This window comes from Lactuca sativa, chromosome 8 (assembly GCF_002870075.4).
Source record: "Lactuca sativa cultivar Salinas chromosome 8, Lsat_Salinas_v11, whole genome shotgun sequence".
Taxonomy (NCBI): domain Eukaryota; kingdom Viridiplantae; phylum Streptophyta; class Magnoliopsida; order Asterales; family Asteraceae; genus Lactuca; species Lactuca sativa.
Genome location: NC_056630.2, coordinates 50,508,685 through 50,515,911, shown reverse-complemented (window position 1 = coordinate 50,515,911; position 7,227 = coordinate 50,508,685). Strand labels below are relative to the sequence as shown.

Sequence of the window (7,227 nt, the reverse complement as noted above, 5' to 3'; positions counted from 1 at the left end):
TGTGATTTACATGTGAATCACATGTAATTCATATGTGAATCACTTGTGAATTACATGTGATTTATATGTAAATTACATGTGAATCACTTGTGATTTACTTGTGATTCACTTGTGATTTACATGTGAATCACATGTAATTTATATGTGATTCACTTGTGATATATTGCTAATATGAAATAAATTAAAATAAACTATAAGGTTAGAAAAAAATATATAATTAAGATGATTTACTTGTGAACTACATGTGATTCACAAATGATTCACATGTGTCACTTGTGATTCACAAGTGATTCACATGTAAATCACAAGTGATTCATGAAGCTTAATATAGAAACAATTCAAATAAACTATATGGTTAGAAAAAACAAATAATTAAGATGATTTACATGTGAATTACATGTGATTCACATGTAAATCACAAATGATTCACATGTGAATCATAAGTGATTCACATGTAATTCACAATATCAGATAAATAGACCTTTTCTTCCTCATCTTTTGAACCTAAAAGCTAAATTTTGAATTTTAGCAACATTTGTAGATTCATGTTTGCTAACAAAAAAAGTAAAACATATTAAAAAAAATCATACCTTCATTTCATTAGTACCAAAAGTATAATAGAAACACTTTGTTTCAATATCTTAGGCAAAAAAATGCAGGTTTCCCTTCGGTTTGAATTTTAGTCCTCACGCCAGCATTTACCACATTTCTTACAGGTGAAGTTTATTGTCATAGGCTCATCAGCCGACCTTATTTGAAACTGGATGTATGCAGCCTTGTTGTGACCATAATTTGGGCTGCAAGAGACAAGGAACATCATAAATTAAAGTTGAAAAAAGAAAAGGTGCATCATTTTACTCAAATTGTGAAGCATATAAATACCTTGATTTGTTTTTGGTGCATTCTTCATGTCATCTTGGGTGATGATGGGGTCAATCTCCTTTTTAACCAAACATTGCTTTCTTTTGATCTTGACATGTAAAAGGGAAGAAAAAAGATGCATTTAACTACAAAGAAAAGGAAAAAGAATGTGTTGCAATATTGCATGATTGAGTATGATAAATTGATAATTTTATTACCTTCTGCTTTATGTGGCTAACATATGGACATGTGGGGCAGAAAAATCTGCAGGAAGATGCAAATTTGGCAACTCATACTTCAACAACATCCCATAAGTCCGGCAAAATTCCATATTTACAACCCTTTGTAGCTAATGCTCTGAAAAAATACACAGGATATAGTTCTCAGATGTGTGTGTACGCTACCGAAATGATTTTATTCTAGATATGAATCAACTAGCCAAGATTTTGATTGAGTGGCAATTCATCAAACAAACCGTAAAACATCAACCTGATGACATATTTCATCTCCGTGATCTTTAGCTAGATCATCCTCCACTACAGTAGGATCTAAAGGAACATTCAATCCAACAATGGCTAATTTTTCTCAAATCCTCCCCCATTGAGTTTTTATATCATTCAGATGATTTCAGCTTGCCTTTTTTTTTTCTCCTTTTCATACATAAATCTTGATCCCATCTCACGTAATTCCCCCTCAATGTCAGTTGCCTTATGCTGGGTTCCGGCTTCTGTTGCGAGTTCTGTTAATGGAATCATCAATTCCTTAGTATTGTAATATGTTGGACTTCTGCAATAACAGATAAAACTTATGCATAATTAGCTCAAAATAGAATCTTCGAATCTCGAATTACCTAATTTATATCAAATGGGATTTGAAGAATTCGCCATTTGAAATTGAGTGCAGAATGAATAGATCCTCAAATTAGGAAGAAAAAACTGAATTAAAACGATTTTAAAGATGAGATAGTCATTGATGAATGAAGAACAGGGTAATGCTTTGATGCCATACAGATTCATTCAATCTCTAATTGGAATAACCAACAATTTAATATTAGTTCTGTTACAATCCACTAGATCGAAATTAATGCAATAATACAAATCGATATACCTGGATTTTTAAAATTATGTGTTGAAATCGAAGAACTTGCCAAACTCCCCGATTTCATCAATACGAGTCTATTCTCTGAATCTAAATCACGATTGTACAAAAATGTTTTCTGATCTATCATACTCCATCTTCAGATTTCCATTGACATCCTAATCTGGAGAAAACAACGATGAATACGTATGAGTGGTCGATTAGAGCATATTGCGGGATTGAGAGAACGACAACGAGAGAGATGGAGAAAGAGATCTGGGGAAAATAATTAGTTCACAGATTTAAGATATGTCGATTAATAAAAATAGATTTAAGATATTATTTAATTGTCTATTTGTGTACTATATTACCCTTGTCTCATTAGTTGATATGCTCCCTCCTCTTTAGTTTCTAATTAATTACAAAAACATCATTATGCATCTTGACCTTTTTTTGATCCAACATTCCACTTTTAGTTCACGGTTTCTCGGGAAACTATAAATTCTTAAATGATCATTCCTCTCTCTCTCTTTCTCTCTCTCTCTCTCTCTCTCTATATATATATATATATATATATATATATATATATATATATATATATATATAAGTGTTGTATGCATCCCTAATCCATAAAATTTCTTTATACATCCTTTTTTTTTTGTCGTTCGATTGTTTTTAAAACTCTTTTTGATTAAACATATTTCATTTGTTTTTTTATCTAATTTATCTTTTATCTTTTTGTTTATTATTATTATTATTATTATTATTATTATTTTAAAAATTGAACTGATTAGACGTCTCTTTAATAATCTGAATGAAAAAATAAATAATATAGGAATAGTCCAATCAGAAAAATAACACACAGATAATCGGAATAGAAAAACAATATAGAAATAGTCATGATGAAAAAAAAAATAACACATTGACAGTCTAAATGAAAATAAAAATAACACAAAATTAATCTGAACGAAAAAAAATATAGTCCTAATAATAATAATAATAATAATAATAATAATAATAATAATAACTAGATATGTTGTCCATGCTCTGCATGGCCATGTGCGTCTGATTTGAGTGTCGTTTTTTTTAAAAGTGAGATAATTTGACCCCTAATTTTCACAAATGGAGACGGATAGATAGATGGCAGAAAAAATAAATAAACATGAGGACTAACATAGAAAAAATATACCAAAAGAAGAAAATGACAGACGGTAGAAAGTCTCGGGCCGTTTTTGGTGTTTTGTATGAAAAAATATAAAAGTTTTGATTGCAATGACCAAAAGTGTCAAAATGGTTAAAGAATTAAAAGGATTGGAATTAACAAGTTTTTAGAAAAAGTGATCAAAGTTGTCAATTCCTTAAAGTTTTTTAGTCAAACTTTGAATATTAAAAAGTTCCTAAAAAATATAAATTTTTTAGTTACAATGACAAAACAAAAAAAACAAAAAAAAAAAAAAAAAAAAAAAAAAAAAAAGATGGATGTATAAAGAAATTTTATGGATTAGGGATGCATACGACACTTTTATATATATATATATATATATATATATATATATATATATATATATATATATATATATATATATATATATATATATATATATATATATATATATATATTTTGTTGTCGGTTGGTTTTGCTATACCAAATAGTTGTAACCCCAATAATACTTATAGAATTAAACTTTTAGTGAGCAAAAGTTATGCTTATTTATGTAGTTATTTATATCAAATAATTTATATTTGAGTAATTTAAAATGTTATTCTTTTATTTTTTTTCATTTTAATACTACATCAAAACTATTATCAATCGTGTTGGAGGATATATGAGAGTTGGGTGATGGTGAAAATCCAGATTCTTTATGTATCGTTTATGTTTAATTTTTGAACTGATATTTTCATCTTATGTATAGGTTACAAGAAATCCAGTTTACGATAATCCAACTGAAAACTTGTGAATCTAGGCATATAAACACAAGCAAAATCGCAGAGAGCTCTCATGAGTTCCGTTTAGAAAAAAAAAGAGTTAAGTAAAAGGTCTTGCATACATCTTAAAGGAAGAGTCGTATATATACACGACAGATTACAGTTTAATATTTTAAATTAGTTATGCAAATCTTAAAACTAATGACATAATCAATGGTTACCAAAACTGAAAAGAAGTGTCATTCTTACCATAATCACCCACTAAATTTCGGATTTTCCATAAGGAAACTAATTCAAATTTTCGAAGAGTTTTTGTGGCGCTGCCCGCGGGGCAACCTCCAGGGGCTCTGTCCCTAGGACATTACAAGGGGGTACGACCCCCTTGACCCCCCGCATTTCTGTCGTACCAGCTTATAATTCGATTTTATATATGCATGCACTCCGCATTCACTAAACATATAATATAGAGTGCAAACATTAAGCCCATTAGCTCACATGTTAGTTTCAATTAGACAAAATGTTGGATGACACTACAATCACCAACAATCCTCCCCCATTTTAGTGTAACCCATGAACCAACACAAAATTTCCTAAACAAACTAAACCAGTACACAAATGAAAATGTCGAGAAGATTAAATTCCCATTTTAGTATCAAACAATTCAAATACTCGAGAATCATGGTGTTTCTAAGAGTTGAACTCTTCAAACAACTCAATATGTGAAAGTAAAATACATACTAGTTTTTTGAACTTTCTATCGAAATACAACTTGACACTATTATAAAGTCGTGCGTCCTAATCCTCTCATGATTGTATCAAGGCCAAGTCCCTAACCTCTTGAAATGTGGATACACTTCACAATCATGTATGTAATTCATTTACTTCATGTATCTGCATATACATTTTATCAAAGGAATTATTAAGAAGTTACACTTTAACATGGTCAACTTGCAGAACCAAACACATACATGGGATGTATACTTCATGTGTTCCAATCTATATGTGTGAGTTTTCCACATTGAATTCAACTCCTAATGTCGTATTAGAAGGGAATTCGGTGTCTCACCATACATAATTAAATGGACTTTAATCGCATCCCAATAACAAATTTGTGCGCTAAGTCTCTTAGTAGACCTTTAGTCAAGTGATCTGCCAAATTTTGTTGTGATTTCAGAAACTCTACCGAAATCACACCATTCCTGATTAGTTCTCTAATCATAGTCTAAAACATAAGTGTTTAGACTTGCCATTATAAACCTGGTTGTACCTTAACCAACGCGGTTGCATTATCACAAAGGATAGATATAGGTACTATTCGTTTTGACCAAAAAGGAATCTTATAGACTAAATTCCTTATCCCTTATCATTCTTTACCAGTAGCAACTAACACAACAAATTCATATTATATTGTTGAGTTTGTAATGCAAGATTGCTTCTTGGAAGCCCAAGAAATGACACATGCCCTAAGCAAGAATACCCAACCAGATGTTGAGGAATGTTCCTCCATGTTGGTTATCCAACTTACATCTGAATGACCTTCTAAGACCGAAGGACTTCCCAAGTAACATAATCCATAATTTATGGTTCCCTTGAGATACTTAAACATTGTATTGACCACTTGCTAATGTTGAGCAATTGGATTACTAGTGTACCTGCTCAACTTTCCCATTGCATAAGCAATATCAGGATTGGTACTTGTCATTGCATACATCAAGCTACCAATAGCCTTAGAATATTCTAATTGAGAGATAGGAATATTAGTGTTATGCATTAATTTCACACTTGAATCCATATAAGTGCTTATAGGAGAACAATCACTAAAGTTGAATCGTTTGAGAATTTTCTCAACATAATGACATTGAGTCATTACGAATCCCTTGTTCACCCTCTTAATTCTACCAAGAATTACATCAGCCTCTCCAAAATCTTTCACAGAGAATTTAGATGAAAATAATTGCTTTGTTTCATCTATTTGATCTTGGTCAGTACCAAAAATCAACATGCCATCTACATATAAGCAAATTATCACACCTACACCAGTAAAATCATTAAATCTACTATACACACATTTGTCACATTGGTTTTACTTGAAACCTGATGATAAAATAACCTCATCAAACTATTGATGCCATTTTTTGGGTGCTTGTTTTAACCCATACAAATATTTTACCAGTTTACAAACCATATGTTCTTTACCGGGCAAAACAAAACTTTATGGTTGTTTCATGTAAACGTTTTCATCTAGTTCACCATTTAAAAAGAATGCTTTAATATCCATTTGATGGATAATAAGATTGTGTATACTTGCTAAGGCAATCAACAATCTGATTGTAGAAATACGTGTAACCGGAGCATACATATCAAAATAGTTAACACCGGGTTTTTGCCTAAAACCTTGAATGACCAACCGGGATTTAAACTTGTAAATAGTCCCACTTAATTCCTTTTCTTTTTAAATATCCATTTTCAACCAAGTAGATTAGAACTTGGAGGCAAATCAGACAACATCCAAGTGTTATTCTCAAGAATTGATGACATTTCATCATCAATCGCTTCCTACCAAAAGACGACATCCCGAGACTCCATGACCCCTTGATATGTCTTAGGATCATCCTCAATACTATAAAAATATGAGTATTAAAGACTAATTTCATCCCTTGAACCTTCCACTAAGTACAACTGGAAGTCGGAACCAAAATCTTTTGCAATTCAACCTCTTCTGCTTCTACGAAGCCCTTGTGTTTCTAGAACAGTAACATCATCTGGACATTCTAGATTTTGCACCCGATTAGTTCCAAAAGTCAGATCCTTAGGCCTTTGAATCGATGAAAAACACATCTCATAAAAAATTGCATCTCGTGAGTCGATAACGGTGTTAATCAATACCGAATCATTAGCTTCTATTAAATAGAACTTATATGTCTTGGAAATGTTCAGCATATCCAAGAAATATGCAATATATTCCACGTTATCCCAAATTTTTTCTTTTGGGATCGGTGATTTTTACAACTGTACGACATCCCTAAACTCGAAAATAGCTCAAATTCGGATTTTTCTTGAACCAAACTTCATATGGGACTATTTTGTTCTTTTTATCTGGAACCATATTCAGCAAATAGAAGACCATTAACATGGCCTTTCCCTAGAATCATCACTCAATCCCAAGTAAGAAAGCATCAAGTTTACCATTTCCTTTAAAACTTGATGTTTACGTTCGATGATTCCATTTTTTTGAGGCGAGTTTGGTGTTGTGGTTTCATGAATAATACCCAGTGATTGGAAGTATATGGGATCCATATAATTGATGGGATTTGAGCAATACATTATTCCTATGGTGTACATGCAAACCCTAATAGCATTTGG

At 31.3% G+C, this 7,227-nt stretch overlaps 1 pseudogene; it reads right to left on the bottom strand.

Moving 5' to 3' along the window:
- Positions 1-596: 596 nt before the first annotated feature.
- On the bottom strand, positions 597-1,192 carry LOC111904413 (uncharacterized; annotated as a pseudogene).
- Positions 1,193-7,227: the final 6,035 nt, after the last annotated feature.